The 18,268-nt window shown below is 46.9% G+C and overlaps 1 protein-coding gene across 2 annotated transcripts in view; it reads left to right on the forward strand.

The window, feature by feature from the left end:
* Positions 1–18,268, forward strand: part of LOC140470097 (serine/threonine-protein kinase WNK3-like) — an 80,569-nt gene that overhangs the window by 17,637 nt on the left and 44,664 nt on the right. The window lies entirely within an intron of this gene.

An 18,268-nucleotide genomic window follows, 5' to 3' on the forward strand; every position in this document is an offset into this window, starting at 1 on the left:
ATTCTTTGAGAAGGTGACTAAGGAGGTGGACAAGGGTAAAGTGGTAGATGTGTATATGGATTTTCGTAATGCGTTTGATAAGATTCCCCATGGTAGGCTACTGCAAAAATACGGAGGTATAGCATTGAGGGTGAGTTGGAGGTTTGGATTAGGAATTGGCTGGCTGGAAGAAGACAGAGGGTAGTAGTTGATGGTAAAGGTTCATCTTGGAGAGCATTTACTAGCGGTGTTCCGCAAGGATCTGTTTTGGGACCATTGCTGTTTGTCATTTTTATAAATGACCTGGAGGAGGGGCTAGAAGGTTGGGTGAGCAAATTTGCGGATGATACGAAAGTCGGTGGAGTTGTAGACAGTGAGGAAGGATTTGGCAGGTTACAGCGGGATATAGATAAGCTGCAGAGCTGGGCAGAAAGGTGGCAAATGGAGTTCAATGTAGGTAAGTGTGAGGTGATTCACTTTGGTATGAGTAACAAAAAGATAGGGTACTGGGCTAATGGTCGGATACTTGGAAGTGTGGATGAGCAGAGGGATCTTGGTGTCCATGTACACAGATCTCTGAAAGTTGCCACCCAGGTAAATAGTGCGGTGAGGAAGGCATATGACGTACTGGCTTTTATTGGGACAGGAATTGAGTTCCGGAGTCCTGAGGTCATGTTGCAGTTGTATAAGACTCTGGTGTGGCCGCATCTGGAGTATTGTGTGCAGTTTTGGTCGCCATACTATAGGAAGGATGGGGAGGCACTGGAACGGGTGCAGAGGAGGTTTACCAGGATGTTGCCTGGTATAGTCAGAAGATCGTATGAGGAAAGGCTGAGGCACTTGGGGTTGTTTTCATTGGAGAAAAGAAGGTTTAGGGGTGACTTGATAGAGGTGTACAAGATAATTAGGGGTGACTTAATAGAGGTGTACAAGATAATTCGGGGTTTAGATAGGGTTGACCATGAGAACCTTTTTCCACATATGGAGTCAGCTATTACGAGGGGGCATAGCTTTAAATTAAGAGGTGGTAGGTATAGGACAGATGTTAGGGGTAGATTCATTACTCAGCGAGTCGTGAGTTCATGGAATGCCCTGCCAGTAGCAGTGGTGGACTCTCCCTCTTTATGGGCATTTAAATGGGCATTGGATAGGCATATGGAGGATAGTGGGCTAGTGTAGGTTAGGTGGGCTTGGATCGGCGCAACATCGAGGGCCAAAGGGCCTGTACTGCGCTGTATTCTTCTGTGTTCTAACCCTGTCAGAATTTTATACATTTCAAAGAGATTAGATTCAATGAGCCTTGGTGTGTGTGTGTGTCTCTCTCGCTCGCTCGCTCTCTCTCTGTCGGTCTTTCTGTCTCTGTCTGTCTCAGTATGATGTAGAGATATAGTTAATCAAGTTTGAGTGTCTTGGCTGGGGCACAGGGAGCTCCAGGGCCTGGACTCGCGCCTGACCCCTCAGCCCTGGCAGCAACAAACAGTGACATCTGCGCATGTTTTAAAAATAAAAAAACTTGCTGTGCAGCTGGTGAATGTAGAACCTGTAATAATGAGCTCTGATTGGGCTGTGTTTACCAGGCTACAACTAGGCAGGGAATGACAGTGGAAAATTTGGGATCTGTCTACATTGCTCCGTGCAGTGTTCTGTTTAACCATAGTGTTGAGCTCAGCCTTTGCTGGGAACTCGATACGCAAGCTGCACATGATCACTTTACATTATTAAGCCATTACAGTAACGTCAGACTTGACATGTAGTAGGACCTGCTTCTAGGATAATTCATTCTCTAGCATAGCATCTCCAAACAGTTCAAGAGTTGTGTGGTGCCCCCTCTCTCGGATATGGGGAGGAGGAGCATAAAACATTCAAGATACTGCAGGAGGATGGATGCTGAGAGGATGTGTCGGGGGGGGGGTGGGGGTGGTGAGTTATTGCAAAACTTGGCTTGGCTTTAGAATTAGGGGTCTCCCAGTTTAAGACAGAAATTTGTGATGTTTTTTGGAAATCAAAACATACCGCATCTACAAGTTTTCTGTGATACATCCTTCCACTTGCTTACTGAAGGAAAAAAACCTTCTAACCTAACAAATTCTAACTGTGCTGACCCTCTGACAGCGGGGAGTTTCCTTGGTGTCGCACATGGGAGTGTTGGCTAAGAATTTGTGCTGAAATCTCTGGAGTGGGGCTCAAAGGCACAGAGTACTGACCCAGGGGGTGCATGCTAATGAGAAAAGCAGCAGCAGTAGCGTAACCCTATCACCAGGCTTTGGATAGGCATATGGAGGATAGTGGGCTAGTGTAGGTTAGGTGGGCTTGGATCGGCGCAACATCGAGGGCCAAAGGGCCTGTACTGCGCTGTATTCTTCTGTGTTCTAACCCTGTCAGAATTTTATACATTTCAAAGAGATTAGATTCAATGAGCCTTGGTGTGTGTGTGTGTGTCTCTCTCGCCCCCAGCATCAGGCTTAGTGCTTCCAGTTTACTGAGTTAATTGGGAGTGGGTTGGCGCTCTCTCTCTCTCTCTCTCTCTCTCTCTCTCTTCCCCCCCCCCCCCCTCCTTCTCTCCCTCAGAATGTATAAATGTAGAAAATCCCAATGAGTCCTCCAAAAGGACAGAGCTGGAATGAGCTGCCAGAGGAAGTGGTGGAGGCTGATACAATTACAACATTTTAAAAGGAATCTGGATGGGGATATGAATAGGAAAGGTTTCGACAGATATGGGCCAAATGCTGGCTAATGGGACGAGCTTTATTTCGGATATCTGGTCGGCATTGGCGAGTTGGACCGAATGGTCAGTTTCTGTGCTGTACAGGTCTGACTCTATGACAGGTTTGCCTGACACTGCTACTCTGGTCAAAAGCTATTCACACTGGCTTTCAATATGAGCAGAAAATAATTATTTTTAACTCACTTGACCTTAGCGAGAAAACAGAAACGACAAGATTTCTAATTGACTACTACGCTACCTACCTAAACAATGCCCTTCAAAGCCCCCAAATACACACGTTGTGATCAATGTGGATAAAAGATCATAGGGTGGAAAAAGCATGTACACAATACAGTCAACGTTCTGAAGACCAACAGGCCAGATTTCAAGAGTGGGTTAGATTCTCAGCCTTTAGTGATTTTTAGCAGTGCATGATTGTTTTTTTAATCGGATAGTTTGTCAGATGGACCCAAGGCTTTATTTCTTTTACAATTCTTTCTTGAAAGCTTTCTTGGTTTTTCTGTCTTTACCTTACATGGAGTAGGTATTGGAGGAGAGAAGTGGAAGAGATGTATGTTTCTGTCCGCTTGCTCTGGATGTTTCTCTGTGTTGCTTTGGCACTTAGGGCTTTTTAACAATCTGTAGCTCAAGCAAGCAGAGGGCTGATGATGAGCAGAATTTCCTTAACTTGGCAGGTGTCACCCAGTCTTGAATTCTTCCCTGTCACTTCTTCGAAAAGGAACATTATGCTGCACAGTTCAACAGCAAGGGTAGGATTTGTTTGCTGCAAACTCTGCTCCCAGTTGGATCAATCCAGCTGCAACCATTTTCTTTCGGAGGCAGACTCCCTATCAGGAGCTGGATTCTGTGTGCTGTGAGGTTTCTTGAGCCTGACCCAGGTGATGAGAGGACCTTGTGTTGCTGTTTGTATTGCAACCTCTGAAACTGAAATTTGAGAGTTTGGTGTGAGGGGACTTCCACAGCCCAGCTGGAGAGGAGGCAGAGCAAACAGCTCATGCCATTGAGATGTGGAATCAGAACCCTGTCCTATCAAGGTGGGATTGGTGCCTTTGGTCAGTCCCTTACCTGCTAACAAGCCTCTTCAGTGGTGATAAGACATAGAGCTGTTATTGTGTGTTGTTTAGCACATTTCTGCAAAGTGGTTTTCTACTGCGCAGTGTCAGACTGTCTGATTATTGCAGTGTCAGCAGGAGTCTGGTAGTTTTTTTTTAGCAGCTCCTGGGATATTTGCAACTACCTAATAACAGTTAGCCTGGAGGGAAGTGCAAATTGCGCTGTGGTTAGGACCGGCTGCAGGGGATTACTGGTGGAAAATTAAGGATGGGGCTATTCCAGGCCTTTAAGTGTCAGAGCCATCAATGGTGAATCTCGTTGGTGTGTGAGGTTCCTGGGATGGCTTCCTGTGGCTGAGGGGCAGTGAGGGAACAGAACTGGGAGGGAGGCCTGAGCACTCTGTCCTGGCTCTGGGATAAAGGTGGTAGCACAATCTGGGTCACAAGCCTTGTTTCAAGTCTCACTCCAAGCTTGAGTAAAGAAGTTCAGAGTGACACTGCATTGAAACAAAGCTGATTCCTGATCAATGTTTATCCCTCAATTACCATCTCCAAAAGTACCAAATTATCTGACCACTGTCCCCTTGCTCAAGCGGAGGAGTAGAGACAACCCTGGCAATTATAAACCAGTGAGCCTTACTTTGGTTGTGGGTAAAGTGTAGGAAAAGCTTATAAGAGATAGATGGGATTTATAATCATCTAGAGAAGAATGTTGATTAGGAATAGTCAACACGGTTTTGTGAAGGGTAGGTTGTGCCTCACTGACCTTATTGTGTTCTTTGCGAAGGTGACCAAACAGGTGGATGAGGGTAAAGCGGTTGATGTGTGTATGATGGTGTTTGATAAGGCTCCCCACGGTAGCTATTGTACAAAATATGGAGGCATGGGATTGAGGGTGATTCAGAAGTTTGGATCAGAAATTGGCTAGCTAAAAGAAGACAGAGGGTGGTGGTTGATGGGAAATGTTCATCCTGGAGTTCAGTTACTAGTGATGTACTGCAAGGATCGGTTTTGGGGCCACTGCTATATGTCACTTCTGTAAATGAGCTGGATGAGGGCTTAGAAGGATGGGTTAGTAAATTTGTGGATGACACTAAGGTCAGTGAAGTTGTGGATAGTGCCAAAGGATGTTGCAGGTTGCAGAGGGACATGGATAAGCTGCAGAGCTGGGCTGAAAGGTGGCAAATGGAGTTTAATGTGGTAAAGTATGAGGTGATTCACTTTGGGAGAAGTAACAGGAATAGAGAGTACTGGGCTAATGGTCAGATTCTTGGAAGTGCAGATGAGCAGAACAGAGATGTGGTGCTGGAAAAGCACAGCAGGCCAGGCAGCATCCGAGGAGCAGGAGGATTGACGTTTCGGGCATAAGCCCTTCATCTGGTCTCCAGCATCTGTAGTTCTCACTTTCTCCCAGTGTAGATGAGCAGAGAGATCTCTGTGTCCATGTGCATAGATCCCTGAAAGTTGCCACCCACGTTGATAGGGTTATTAAGAAGGTGTATGGTGTGTCAGCTTTTATTGGTAGAGGGATTGAGTTTCCGAGCCATGAGGTCATGTTGCAGCTGTACAAAACTCTGGTGGGGCCACAATTGGAATATTGTGTAGAGTTCTGGTCACTGCATTATAGGAAGGATGTGGAAGTGTTGGAAAGGGTTCAGAGGAGATTTACTAGGATGTTGTCTGGTATGGGGGGGAAAGTCTTACGAGGAAAGGCTGAGGGCCTTGAGGCTGTTTTCATTAGAGAGAAGAAGGTTAAGAGATGACTTAATTGAGACATATAATCAGAGAGTTAGATAGGGTGGACAGTGAGTGCCTTTTTCCTCACATGGTGATGGCTAGCACAAGGGGACATAATTTTAAATTGAGGGGTGATAGATATAGGACAGATGTGAGAGGTAGTTTCTTTACTCAGAGTAGAAGGGGCATGGAAAGCACTGCCTGCAACAGTAGTAGAATCGCCAACTTTAAAGGCATTTAAATGGTCATTGGGTAGACATACGGATGAGAATGGAATAGTGTAGGATAAACAGACTTCAGATTAGTTCCACAGGTCAGTGCAGTATTGAGGGCCGAAGGGCCTGTACTGCGCTGTAATGTTCTACATTCTGTGTTGTTCATGGAAACTTGCTGCTGTGTTTCCTACATTACAATAGTGACCACACTTGGAGAGTTTTGACTTTAACTGTAAAGAGCTTTTAAGAGGTTTGGGTGGTTGTGACAGATTGCAGGAGTCACAAAGTCTTGTTGCAGTTATATAAAATGATGGTGAGACTGTGTCTGCAGTATTGGGGACAGTATAGGTCTGTATGGAAGGAGATGTTTACTATTGAGGTTCAGTCGACTGATTCTTGGGATGATGGGACTGTCCTATGAAGTCCATAATTCCTTCAGGGCTCAGCAGAGTATATGCAAGAATTGGGGATGTAAGTTTGCTTGCTGAGCTAGAAGGTTTGTTTTCAGACCGGAGGCTCACTGATGATCTTACCTAGTATCGTGACAAAACGTCTGAAAGCAAGCCTTCCAGCTGAGTGAGCAAACTTACATCCAGAACCCCAACCTGAGCTACAAATCTTCTCCAAACTTGCTAATGCAAGAATTGTGTTTCCCTGGCTGTGGGAGGTATCTAGAACCAGGGAATTTTTGAAGGGGAGGTGGGAGGGAACAGGTGCTGGTTGGCCTATACACAGTGAGTGTTGATGAAAGATGCCTTGGTAAAAGTTGGAAATTTCCAATTGTAGTGTTGCCTGACGAATGTTTAGAACGATAATCGCAATACTGCCGGGCTATGTACCACACCATCTCACCAAAATGTAAAGCCTTGACTATGCAGATTGGACTTTGAGAGTCCTTGAGGAGCAGTTGTTTCTCCGAATCGTTACCAGTGCTTTTAGTGAGAGGGAGGCCCTGAGAGGAACAGAAAGTGACAGACTTCATGTTTCTGAGCCACCGCAGCTAAATTCAGCGGTTTTACCCTATCCTTCGCAGGCCCCTGGGAGAATCTCAGAGCACGCAGTTGTGGGGGTGGAGGGGGTCATTCCCGAGTCTGTACCAACACTTTGAAAGAGCGGTTCATTTTGGTCCACTCCACTACTCCTGGCCCACTGTCTTTTCCTTTTTTTTTTCAAAAAGTCTTTATCCAATTATGTCATCCTGATGATGGAGCAATCTGTCCGTGTCTCGCACCCCCACCTTTAGGAAGGCTGCTATTTATTAAATTTAATCTTTCCCTGGTTTTGCCCATCCCTAATTGCCCAGTGAGTGTGGTTAAAGCCAGCCATGTCACTGAGACACTGGAGTACCATCTAGGCCAGACTGAGTAGTGTCAGTAGTTTCCTTCCCTAAAGGACCAAGCATTCAATTGAGTTTGTCCTCACAACAATCTGTGACAGTTTAAATGCACAATTACATTAAAATTAAAGTCTGCCACCTGCCACAGTGAGATTCGAACCAGAGCCTGGAGCGCTCACCCAGTGACATTGGCGTTGCACAGTCCTTCTCCCATTCTCTTCCCCCACCCTCCTGGCCAAACCCAGCACTTTGTATATTGAAAACCAATGTTCCTCTGATTCCCTGTTTTCCCAACAGTCTTGAGTCCTGTTTTGGTTATATTAATTCACAAGACTACCTGTGAGAATATGTGGTTTTTAATATGAGTCCGTTATTCAACCGTTTAGAGCTGTTAAGTCAGTGTTCACCGATGAGAGCAGATTGATAGAAGTGGCTCAACTTAGTTATTGTGGTTTTGATTGTTGATGATGAATGACATTAAGTAGCTCGAAAGTGAGGACTGCAGATGCTGGAGATGAGAGTCGAGAGTGTGGTGTTGAAAAAGCCCAGCAGGTCAGGCAGCATCTGAGGAGCAGGAGAAGCCCTGATGAAGGGCTTTTGCCTGAAACATCAACTCTTCTGCTCTTTGGATGCTGCCTGACCTGCTGTGCTTTTCCAACACCACATTCACGACATTAAGTAACAATTTACTTACCAAAACCAGAAATTGTAAGGATTGATAAACTCTGCGTAGTGTTGGAGACTTGCTGTATTGATTCACTCGCGTTCCAATTCAAATTTATGTGAGAAGTTCAATCAGATCTCCAGGAGGGAACTTGACCTTTAGGTTTTAGTGGGGGTGGGTGCGGGAATGACTTTTTATCATCATCATCATTCTCTCATGGGATATGGGTACGGCCCTTCCCGAATTTCCCCCTTGGTTTGGGTTATTTCAGAGGGCCATGAAAGAGTTAACTGTAATGTTATGGATATGGTGTCACGTAGGCCAGACCATTGTATGGACAGTGGATTTCCTTCCCGAAAGGATATTAATGATTCAGACACCAGAGCTATCAATGATTATCATCCTATTCCTCTTCACTGAGATTCCAGATTTATTCATTGCATTTTTGTTTGAATGATTAATGGAATACAGGGCATTGGTTAGGCCACTTTTGGAGTACTGCATTCAGTTTTGGTCTCCCTGCTATAGCAAAGATGTTGTGAAACTTGAAAAGGTTCAGAAAAGATTTACAATGATGTCGGAAGGTTTGAGCTACAGGGACAGGCTGGATCGGCTGGCTGGGACTATTTTCCCTGGAGTGTCTGAGGTTGAGGGGGTAACCTTACAAAATCATGAGGGACATAGATAGGGTAAATAGACAAGACCTTTTCCCAGGGTAGAGGGTATCCCAAACTAGTGGGCATAGATTTAAAGCGAGAGGGGTAAGTTTTGAAAGGAACCTAAGGGCCAACCTTTCACGCAGAGGCTGGTGCATATATGGTATATGAATGGGAAGGGTTTAGAGGGATCTGGGCCACATGCTGGCAGATAGGGCTAGAATAATTTTGGATACCTGGTTGGCATGGCTGAGTTGGATTGAAGGGTCTATTTCCATGATAGACATCTCAAACCCCTCCATTTCCCTCTGTCTGTCTTGGTAAGTACTTGTAGATATGCGTGAGTGTGGTTCATTCATTCCTCATTCTCAGTCTTGTGCCTCGATTCTCCTTTGTGCCTGTGTGGTGTGGGGCGCGGGGGTGGGGTAAAGACTTGGATTCCAATTCAGTGACCGTCCTGTAGTCCCAAGTTGGCCTGGGAGCTGTATCAGCCTCATGTTGCTTGACAACAGTGATTCTGGCCTTTTGAGGGTGGCACTACCTCCAACAGGGCAGTACTCCCTCAGTACGGATACTCTGACAGTGTGGCACTGTCTTGGCGCTGACGGTCACGTGAATGTTATACTCCAGTCTTGTCATGGGGATTGACTTCTCCACCTTTTTGATTATAGATAGCAACGGAGATGCAGTTGAGAATGTGGGGCTACCTGGTCTGACTATGGTTATAATTACAAACGATATCAGTAAAGTATCGGTAAACAGGGTCTCTTTCTCTCTATCCCCCTCTCCTTCTTGGGCTCTCTATGTATTCTCTCTCTCTCTCTCTCCCTCCCTCTCTCTCTCTCTCTCTCTCTCTCTCTCTCTCTCTCTCTCTCTCTCCCTCCCTAATCCACCCTGCCTCTCAGAAACTGTATCTCATGTATAGTGCGCTGTACCACTGTAGCAAACTTTGAACGATATTTCCTATCTAGTGCGGTTGCGAAATGAGGTCAAATGGACGAAGATACGTTGAGCACAAGAGAAAAAAAATCCACTCCTGCTCTTTACCAAGAGCAATTTTGTTGTGCACTGAACTTCCTGTCCCTGTTGAAGTTCTCACTCATCCATAATAGGCATGAAGTTTGAGTGCTTTACCGCAGAGCCTCTTCGTCAGCTCCAAGTGAGGCTGTTGAGTCTCTTTTCACCTCCCTTTACCCCGACATCAGAAGACGGCTTGTGAGATGAATTATTTTTAAAAGTGGTTTGTGTAGGTGTTTTTCGGGGTGGTGGGGGGGAGGTGAGGAGGCACCGAAACTCGAGAAATGGAGGTGATACTAGCCAGTAAATAACCTGTGTAAGAGCGTTTTTTAGCATGTCCGCACAGCATCCACAATTAGCACAGCTTGCAAATTTTCTCTGTGCTGTGTTTTGAGGGATGTTCCTCTTCCTGTTAGTTAGAAAAAGGATTTGTGATGAGGGGAGGTCTTCTGGAACTTGCCAAGGTTTCTTTCAAAACCCACCATGTCAACCCAGTGGAACACTGCTGTCTGCAAATGCCACAGGATGACAGAATCCCTACAGTGTGGAAGCAGGCCACTTGGCCCATCGAGTCCAAATGTCCCTCTGAAGAGCATCTCCCTCAGACCGACCCCTCCAATTCCTTAACCCTGCATTTCTCGTAGCTAATCCACCTAATCTGTATGTTCCTGGACACTATGTGACAATTTAGCATAGCCAGCCTGTCCACCTTTGGACTGTGGGAGGAAACCAGAGCGCCTGGAGGAAGCCTACACACGCACTGGGAGGACAAGTAAACCCCAGACAGGCAGTTGCCTGAGGGTAGGATCGAAGCCAGGTCCCTGGCATTGTGAGGCAGCAGTGTTAACTACTGAGCCACCATGTTGTCCCCATGTACCTACATGTATACACACACACCTACACTCCATGCTGACTTGGAGAGATATTGGCTGCTTTTCCACTGTTGCTGGCCGAAAGAATCCTGTAACTCTCTCTCTCGGGCACTCTGGGTGTCCTGACACACACAGACTGCAATGGTTCTCACCCACTTCCTTCTCTTGAGGGAACCGGGGATGGGTGAGAAGGGGTGTCCAGTGACTCCCGGATCCCGTGAAATAATCTTAAAAAAAATCTTAAGTGTCGGACCTATTGCCCAAGAGTTTGCGCCAAGCGGTGGAGCCATACTTGGGCGACTAGATTTTGTTGTTCAGCCAGGGTTCACATGGTCTTGTTTGGGAGGTGTATATCAAAACTGTGGTTTGTGTGACGCATGAGCTCAGATTCTGTTCCACCTGTGGAACTTTCGGGTTGGGTATTGGGAGATTTGTGTATGCGGTTTGTTCTGTCTGTTGCTGTCAGGAATGTAAACCTGTTGTTACTCTTGGCTGCCGAAGCGGAGATGATCACGAGGTGTGCTGGCAGAGGAGTGCGAGCACTGGACTCGGTCGTGTTATTCAGGACGGAGTTTACCAAGAACAGTGTCCTCCCTGCAGCAAGCTCTCAAACTGTGGTGTGACCATGACCAGGTCCCCCTGTTACTTGAAGGAAGATGTTTGATCAGGAATAATGATTTGGAGACACCGGTGTTGGACTGGAGTGTACAAAGTTAAAAATCACACAGCACCAGGTTATAGTCCAACAGGTTTATTTGGAAGAACTAGCTTTCTGAGCACTGCTCCTTCATCAGGTGATTATGGAGAATAAGATTGTAAGGAATAGGCAAGGTCATAGGAGAGCCCCATTGCCTATTGTTGGGATATTCCCATAGGATTCTTCCACCTCCACCTCAGGAGGGCATGTGGTACCTTCAGAGGCTACAGTAGTGGCAGGAGGCCTGTCTTGGCTCCACGCTTTGGCATGTCGCCTTGTTGTGAGATTTGTGCCAACTCTTCTGTTCTGTGTTGTCAAAAGGGGAAGATTCCGTCAGGGAATGTCCAATAGTAATGCACACCATTTGTTAGAGTTTCCCCTGAGGTGGAGTCCCCAATCTGTAATAGAAACTGGAGATCATTCCCACAAAGGGTTAGTGAGAGACTGGTAGAAGATGACCGCTTAAACTGGTATGAATCTCAGTACAGAATATGCCCTTTGGCCCATCATCAAAGCTGCACTTAATCTGCACTCCCACTTCTCACCATCAGGTGCCGAGCCTTGCATTTCATGTGTTCACCCAAGTACTTTTTGTTTTAAAAGCTTGTGAGGTTACTTGCGTCAGCTATCCTCCCAGGCAATGCAGTCCAGATTCTCACCAACCTCTGGGTAAAATTTCACCTCAAAATTGTGTACCTTTGTTACTGACTCTTTGACCAAGGGGAACAGATCCTTCCTATTCATGCTGTCAGTGACCTTCCTTCGAGCCGGAAGCCAACCATTGCTGCTCCAAAGAAGGAAACCTGAGCTTATTCAGCCTCTGTTCACAGCTAAAGAGCTCCATTCTGGGCAACGTCCTGGTGAATCTACTCTACACCCCCTGCAGTGCAGTTCCTATGGTGTGGTGATCAGAACTGCACGCAGTACTCCAGCTGTAGCCTAACCAAAGGGCCTGCATAGTTCCAGCATCAACTCCCTGCGCTTATAATCTATACCACAACTGACAAAGGCGAGTGTCCTGCATGCTGCCTTAAGCACCCTCTTAACTGGTCCTGCCACCTTCAGGGATTCATGGGCACACTCCCTAAGATCCCTGTGTTCCTTTGAACGACCTCATGTCCTGCCATTCACTCCCTGATCTGACTTGAATTGACTTGAAATGCACTAAGATTCCTTAACTCAGCACACAGAAGAATTTTAAACACCCTGGCTTCCTCTAGCTGATAACAATCTATCTTTTATTTTTTTAAGAATTGCTGAAAGGAAGTGCTAAATACCCCTGTGGTTCTGGCTTGCCACAGTTTTTAAGCTTATGATGTACGTGTGGTTATCAGTCATTACTTTCAAGTCGCTTGTCTTATCTGAATCCCAAATCAGTACAATGTCTGCTTAGCCTCTTGTAAATCGGTAGGATTCATGTACATGTAAATTCTGATGGCAAAGCACAACACTGCAGACGCTGGAAGTCTGAAATAAAACACAAAATGTGCTGGAAATACTTGGGTCTGGCAGCACCTGTAGAGAGAGAGAGAGAGTGTTAACGCTTCCGGTCGCTGACCTTTCATCAAACCAATTACTAGATAAATACGGTAAGATTATCAAATGTGCAGTTAAATTCATTTTTGTAATAGACCACCTACAGTTTTACGTGTGAAGTAAATTTCTGACAGTGTGATGTCTTTGGCTTTCTGGGGTGTCTTGTGACTTTCTACATGAAGTGAACTCAGCCCAGTCCATCATGTAAGCCAGTCTTCCATCCATTGACTCCATCTACACTTCCTGTTGTCTTGGGAAGGCAGCCAGCGTCAATAGAAATCCCCTCCCACCCCGGTTATAATCACTTCCATCAGGCAGGAGATACAAAAGCTTAAACACACGTACCAACAGATTCAAGAACAACTTCTTCCCCGCTGTTACTAGCCTGCTGAATAGACCTCTCCAGTTTCAAATCAAATGTTGATCTTGCTTTTGTGCACCTTTCTTGCAGCTGTAACTTTGTATTCCTTGGTATGTTCAATCACCCTATGAGGTTTGTGTGTGGGCAAGGTATGATCTGTCTGTACTGCTCGCAAAACAAAAGTTTTCACTATCCTTAGGTACGCGTGACAATAATAAATCAAATAAAATCATTGTGTTTCTCTCTCAGGCAACCTCCTCACAGCTCACTCTTCCACTCAGCTTTGTGCCATCTGCAAACTTTGAGATGTCACTTGATTATTTAGTTCTTTATTCTGTTATTAGCTCACATTGTACCCCACTACTCAATGTCTGTTCTGCAAGAAGAGGTTACAGGGAAAGTGCAGGAGAATGGCGCCAAGTTGTGATGCTCATTGGAGCAGACAGTGGAGACATGAGACATGATGGGTCAAATGGCACTGTAATTCAACATGATAGAATTGAGGCTCTTTCTGCCCCTCCCAGGTTATTCTCCCCCCCCCCCCCCCCCCATGATGCCTCATTGCTATTATCAAGGCAATTTTGTGTATTTTTCTCAAAACTGGGCAGTTCCCACTCATAAAAGCATAGAGAACTAGAGGGCTTGGTTTTCGTGATTTCCGGACCTAGCTAATGCCACATGAGTGAAAACATAGAAAAATACAGCACAGGAATGGACCATTTGGCCCACCAGTTGTTGTGCCGAACGTGGTGCCAAATTAAGTTAATCCCGTCCTTGGTCCATACTCCTCCATTCCTTGCATATTCCCGTGCTTACATGAAAACCCCTTAAATGCCCCTCTTGTTTCTACTATCACCACCACTCTGGGGAGTGCCTTCAAGACTCCAAACACTGAGTTAAAAAAAACTTGCCTCTCACATTTCCTTCGGATGCTGTCTAACCTTACATGCATGCCCCTTAGTATTTGATGTTTCAGTTCTGGGGAGGGTAAAAGGTTCTGATCAATGCACATTGTAATTTTAGAGTTCTATCAAGCTGCTAGCGCTCCAGGGAAAACAATTGAGAGAGAGCCTTACTCTGTATCTAAGTCCGTGCTGTCCCTGTCCTGGGAGTGTTTGATGGAGACAGTGTCGAGGGAGCTTTACTCTGTATCTAACCCCTGTCCCTACCCTGGGAGTGTTTGATGGGAGGACAGTGTAGAGGAGGCTTTACTCTGTATCTAACCCCGTGCTCTCCCTGTCCCTGGGAGTGTTTGATGGGGGGGACAGTGTAGAGGGAGCTTTACTCTGTATCGAACCCCGTGCTGTCCCTGTCCATGGGAGTGTTTGATGGGGGGACAGTGTAGAGGGAGCTTTACTCTGTATCTAACCCCTGTCCCGACCCTGGGAGTGTTTGATGGGGGACCGTGTAGAGGGAGCTTTGCTCTGTATCTAACCCCGTGCTGTCCCTCTCCTGGGAGTGTTTGATGGGGGACCATGTAGAGGGAGCTTTACTCTGTATCTAACCCCGTGCTGTCCCTGCCCTGGGAGTGTTTGATGGGGGGGACAGTGTAGAGGGAGCTTTACTTTGTATCTAACCCCGTGCTGTCCCTGCCCTGGGAGTGTTTGATGGGGGGACAGTGTAGAGGGAGCTTTACTTTGTATCTAACCCCGTGCTGTCCCTGTCCTGGGAGTGTTTGATGGGGGATAGTTTAGAGGGAGCTTTACTCTGTATCTAACCCCGTGTTGTCCCGATCCTGGGAGTTGTAGTATGAGTAATCAACATTGACTGCCCGAATCATGTTCCGCCCTCCCCTTGAAAGAATGTAATCTGTGCAATTTCTGAACTGTCAGGGTTACAGAGTTGGGAAGCCAGTTGGGTTGGTTTCCTGGTGGTTCTACCTTTTTTTTTTAACCTAACCCAACGTTGTGTTCTCCGAACTGCGTACTGAATTGGAAACCAATTTCTTGAACTTGTCTGATTCCTCAGCCGGTACACTACTGAGCCTCTTGCTTACCTTCACTGTCCGAAACCTCAAAATAAATTTCAGGGTATGGTGATGCTGTCATTGTTCAGGTTTGGAAAGAGGCCGGGAGTTAGCGGCCACGTTGTTGAATGATCTTTTCCAATGTCAATGTCTTCACATAGGGACAGATTAATTAGGAGCAGGAAAAGGCCATTCTACCCCTTGATTCCTGCCCTATTGTTGTGTAAGATCACAGCTGGATTTGATTTGTCGATGTGATGGTTCACATTAGAGTTTGAGAGAGTGTGACATTTGTCGATGGATGTAAATGTCTACAAATAAAAGTGTAAAGATGCTGTTCCCATTTGATCTTTCTATCTTCTGGCGGCAGCTAATGGTCCCAGAGTAACCATCAAAACACTGACCTGCCTACTACTCAAGCAAGTTCATCCCCATTGTCCTGAAAAGGTCGCAAAGCAAATCAGTGTCGTGTGTGAACTTGGTTTGCGTAATTTGTTTTTTCTGACTAAGTGAAGTATTGCAATTCAGTGAGCTCCCTATCAACTACCTTCCTGAGCATGCATAAGCTAGGACTATACATTGGACCTGTCACCACCAGCACTGTAGTTGAGAGTGTGGTGTCTGAAAAGCACAGGAGGTCAGGCAGCATCCGAAGAGCACGAGAGTCGACGTTTCTGGCAAAAGCCCTTAATGTCCTGCTCATTGAATGCTGCCTGACCGCTTGGGCTTTCCCAGCACCACACTCTCGTCTCCAATCTCCAGCATCTGCAGTCCTCTCTTTCGCCCACCAGTACTGTACCCCAGTGTTATACAGGGACAGGCCTGTCCCCCACCAGTACTGTACCCCAGTGTTATACAGGGACAGACCTGTCCCCACCGGTACTGTACCTCAGTGTTATACAGTGACAGGCCTGCCCCCACCAGTACTGTACCTCAGTGTTATACAGGGACAGGCCTGTCCCCCACCAGTACTGTACCCCAGTGTTATACAGTGACAGACCTGTCCCTCACCAGTACTGTACCCCAGTGTTATACAGTGACAGGCCTGTCCCCACCAGTACTGTACCCCAGTGTTATATAGTGACAGACCTGCCCCCACCAGTACTGTACCCCAGTGTTATACAGGGACAGACCTGTCCCCACCAGTACTGTACCCCAGTGTTATACAGGGACAGACCTGTCCCCCACCAGTACTGTACCCCAGTGTTATACAGGGACAGACCTGTCCCCACCAGTACTGTACCCCAGTGTTATACAGTGACAGACCTGTCCCCACCAATACTGTACCCCAGTGTTATGCAGTGACAGACCTGTCCCCACCAGTACTGTACCCCAGTGTTATACAGGGACAGGCCTGTCCTCCACCAGTACTGTACCCCAGTGTTATACAGTGACAGACCTGTCCCCACCGGTACTGTACCCCAGTGTTATACAGTGACAGACCTGTCCCCCACCGGTACTGTACCCCAGTGTTATACAGTGACAGACCTGTCCCCCACCGGTACTGTACCCCAGTGTTATACAGTGACAGGCCTGTCCCCACCAGTACTGTACCCCAGTGTTATATAGTGACAGATCTGCCCCCACCAGTACTGTACCCCAGTGTTATACAGGGACAGGCCTGTCCCCACCAGTACTGTACCCCAGTGTTATACAGGGACAGATCTGTCCCCACCAGTATTGTACCCCAGTGTTATACAGGGACAGACCTGTCCCCCACCAGTATTGTACCCCAGTGTTATACAGGGACAGACCTGTCCCCACCAGTATTGTACCCCAGTGTTATACAGGGACAGACCTGTCCCCCACCAGTATTGTACCCCAGTGTTATACAGGGACAGACCTGTCCCCACCAGTATTGTACCCCAGTGTTATACAGTGACAGACCTGTCCCCCACCAGTATTGTACCCCAGTGTTATACAGGGACAGACCTGTCCCCACCAGTACTGTACCCCAGTGTTATACAGTGACAGACCTGTCCCCACCAGTACTGTACCCCAGTGTTATACAGTGACAGACCGGTCCCCCACCTGTACTGTACCCCAGTGTTATACAGGGACAGACCTGTCCCCCACCTGTACTGTACCCCAGTGTTATACAGGGACAGACCTGTCCCCCACCAGTACTGTACCCCAGTGTTATACAGGGACAGACCTGTTCCCCACCAGTACTCTACCCCAGTGTTATACAGTGACAGACCGGTCCCCCACCTGTACTGTACCCCGGTGTTACACAGCGACAGACTTGTCCCTATGATGTTCTGACCTCTGTTAAACCGTGACAGTCGGTGTGTATCAACTCTTTGCTGATTGATATACACTGGGCCATTGTCTGTGAATGTCTTGATTTTAGAATTGCCATCTCCGGAAAGTCGCCACCTTTCACTTTGGAACACCAAGCGGAGAAATCTGCTGAAGGTGAATGACCAGCGCTGTGCAATGCATCTTAAATTTTTACCCCTCGGTGTGCATTATTTTACCTGAGCTGAGTTCTGTGCTTCATGCTGCAGTGGGGCGAAAGCCTGGCCTGGTTCCTGGTTGTTTTAGTTTTCCAAACTCTCTCTCCACCATTGTTTGGAAATGCCATCTCCGGCTCTGCTGTGATGCTTTTCCCTGTCAAATACTGTACAGCTGGCATGCATAGATGGTGCCTGCAGCACTTCAACTCCAGGAGATGTGGGCATTGCTGGCTGGGCGCAGTATTTGTCGCCCATCCCTAACTGCCCCTTGGATCCTGAGCCCCTGCATTCCTTGCAGGTAGTGCTTATCAGTGGAAAAGGGTGTGGAGGGAGGAGGGAGAGATAAGGAGGCAAGTGATGCAGTGAAGGGATCACCTCGACTGCTGTGTGTGTTTGTGTGTGTGTGGAGTCCCTTTAACCCTTGGTCTCGTCCATGGGTCTGTACATGTTGGCCCCATGTTTATTTACTCTCTAGGGCAGTGAGTTCAATGTGATTGTCAGTAAAATGGTGCTTTTGTTTTTTGGCCTGTATCAGAATTACACCGCATGAGAGGCCACTTGGCCCAACCGTGGGGTGCTGCTGTCCCACACCAGCCAGTTAGTGGTGCTGCGTTTGCTCACCTGACGACAAGTTCAGAACGCAGCAAACACAAAATGGGGGCACTGTGCTTGTGAGTGACTGCTTCAGTGTAACCTGCCACTCTGAGCATCCTGTGTTCATCTCTTCTGAAATACTGCGTTCACTTCTGGCCTCTCTGTTATAGGAAAGATATTGTTAAACTTGAAAGGGCACAGAAAAGATTTACAAGGATGTTAGAGGGTGTGAGCTAAATAGGCCAAGGCTGTTTTCCCTGGAGCGTCAGAGATTTTTAAAATCATGAGGGGCATGGCTGGGTTGAATGGTCAAGGACTTCTCCACAGGGTAGAGGAATCCAAAACTAGAGGGCGTAGGTTTAAGGTGAGAGGGGAAAGATTTAAAAGGGACTGAAGGGGCAG

This window comes from Chiloscyllium punctatum, chromosome 50 (genome assembly GCF_047496795.1).
Source record: "Chiloscyllium punctatum isolate Juve2018m chromosome 50, sChiPun1.3, whole genome shotgun sequence".
NCBI classification, from domain to species: domain Eukaryota; kingdom Metazoa; phylum Chordata; class Chondrichthyes; order Orectolobiformes; family Hemiscylliidae; genus Chiloscyllium; species Chiloscyllium punctatum.